General features: G+C 36.6%; 1 pseudogene; it reads left to right on the forward strand.

Moving 5' to 3' along the window:
• Positions 1 to 1,038: 1,038 nt before the first annotated feature.
• LOC114082373 (putative olfactory receptor 2B3) lies at positions 1,039 to 1,970 on the forward strand (annotated as a pseudogene).
• Positions 1,971 to 2,291: the final 321 nt, after the last annotated feature.

A 2,291-nucleotide genomic window follows, 5' to 3' on the forward strand; every position in this document is an offset into this window, starting at 1 on the left:
CTTGCTAAGTTGCCAAGGCTGACCTTGAACTTGCAATTCTCCTGCTTTACCTCCCTTCTCCTCCCTGAGCCTCTGGGATTACAGATGTGTGTCATAGCACATAGAAGTGTTCTCTGTTTTTATGCTTGTAAATTCAAATGGTATAAGTTACCTCAATGTTACATTATATGTAGCCAATTTTGGCTTGCTATATGTAAAATTGGAAGGAAATATGGTATAAAAGAAAGCATGGTATTTAATCCTGGGTTTGAATCTTGGTCTCATCATTACTAAGTGTGCAAATTTTTCATTTTCATAAGTCACAAAAAAGGTAAAATGTAAATCATATCTATCAGGGTTTTAGTGAGAATACAATTTCAAGCAGTGAGCAGTGTCTGTCATGTTGAGTCAAGCAAGGATTAGGTTATAAGTTTTTAAGTGGGGAGATATCAATTTTGATCATTACTGTCTCACAAATAATCCTTAATTTTATTATCTGGAATCAAAGCATCTAATACTCAGGATTGTATTTGGTGGAAATAAAGTTGCATAACATAATAAAGTTGCATAACATAATAAATTTGCATAACATAACACAAAATATTATGCAAAGATGTTACCAAATTTAAATGAATTGCTTTAGGTCAATTATAGGTTTATATGCTCAGCATTTTAAGTCTGGTTTTAAAATAATTTAATTTACATTGGTATTTATTATTGAAGATGTTTATTGAGGTAGAGTAAGAAGTGATGAGAGAAGACTTGAAATGTTTTGAGCACTTATAATTTTCCATGAGTTTTGCATGTAATATTATATACTTTATGTCATTTAATAACAATGTCCTTTATCATTACATTTGACTACTGGAAACAAAGGATCTATGTTTTAATCAAATGATAAGTATTTCAGAAGGGTTCCATTTTTTTTGACTGTGAATTATATTTGGTGCAGAGCTAACCATCATAATTAATCTAAATTCAATTCAGTTCCAAATATCTATTGACCTATTGACTCTTTTCTTATTCTCTATTTTTTAGGAATAAAAAGTAAGTATTATCATGAGCTGGGCAAATGACGGTTCCCCAAAAGGATTTATCCTACTTGGTTTCTCAGACAAACCCTGGCTGCAAATGCCCCTCTTGGTGGTTTTGTTAATATCATACACATTCACTATCTTTGGCAGTGTGTCCATCATGATTGTGTGCATTCTGGATCCCAAACTTCACACACCCGTGTATTTCTTTCTCACTAATCTCTCTATCTTAGATCTCTGTTATACCATAAGCACAGTCCCTCATATGTTAGCAAATATTTGTCACAACAAAAAGACCATTAGCTATGGTGGCTATGTGGCCCAGCTCATCATCTTCCTGGCCCTGGGAGCCACAGAATGTCTCCTCCTGGCTGTTATGTCCTTTGACAGATTTGTGGCAATCTGCAGACCACTCCACTACATAGTCATCATGAACCGTTGGTTCTGCTTAAGGATGGCTGCCTTCTCTTGGCTCACTGGATTCAGCAACTCAGTGTTGCAGTCTTCCCTGACACTGAACATGCCACGCTGTGGTCATCGGGAAGTGGGCCACTTCTTCTGTGAGGTTCCTGCCCCAAGTTGTCATGTGCTGACACAAAGCCTATAGAGGCTGAGCTCTTTTTCTTCAGTGTATTAATTCTGCTAATTCCAGGGACATTGATCCTCATCTCCTATGGCTTCATAGCTCAAGCAGTGTTGAAAATAAAGTCTTCAGAAGGAAGGCGGAAAGCTTTTCGGACATGCGGGTCCCACATGGTTGTGGTGTCACTCTTTTTTGGAACAGGCATTTATATGTACCTACAACCACTTTCATCGACCTCTAAGGACTGGGGAAAGATGGTTTCTCTCTTCTATGGGATCATCACCCCCATGTTGAACCCCCTCATCTACAGCCTTAGAAATAAAGATATGAAGAAGGCCTTCAAGAGGGTGATGTCAAGAATCTTTCTCTATTAGAAATAAGTACTTCATTGAGCATACTCCAAGTCTTCCCTTATTCTTGAAAATGATTATAATATTTGAAGTGATTTTCCAATTTTCCAGGCTCTCATGATTTCATTGAATTATACCAACATATGAAAATTTTTTCTCTGTCCAGAAAATAATGCTGAAGAAACACAACATGTGCTTACTAAGCTACAAACTCCTTTGTTTTCCAGAAATCCCCCAATGCATTGTGTTCCTTGAGTCCAAGTCATTCTAATTTCTTCTTAACCATGTCAGATGAGTTAGGAAGGCTTGATTTTTTTTTAACCTTCCCACATGTAAACTATTTCT

Source organism: Marmota flaviventris, chromosome 6 (genome assembly GCF_047511675.1).
Source record: "Marmota flaviventris isolate mMarFla1 chromosome 6, mMarFla1.hap1, whole genome shotgun sequence".
Lineage (NCBI taxonomy): Eukaryota > Metazoa > Chordata > Mammalia > Rodentia > Sciuridae > Marmota > Marmota flaviventris.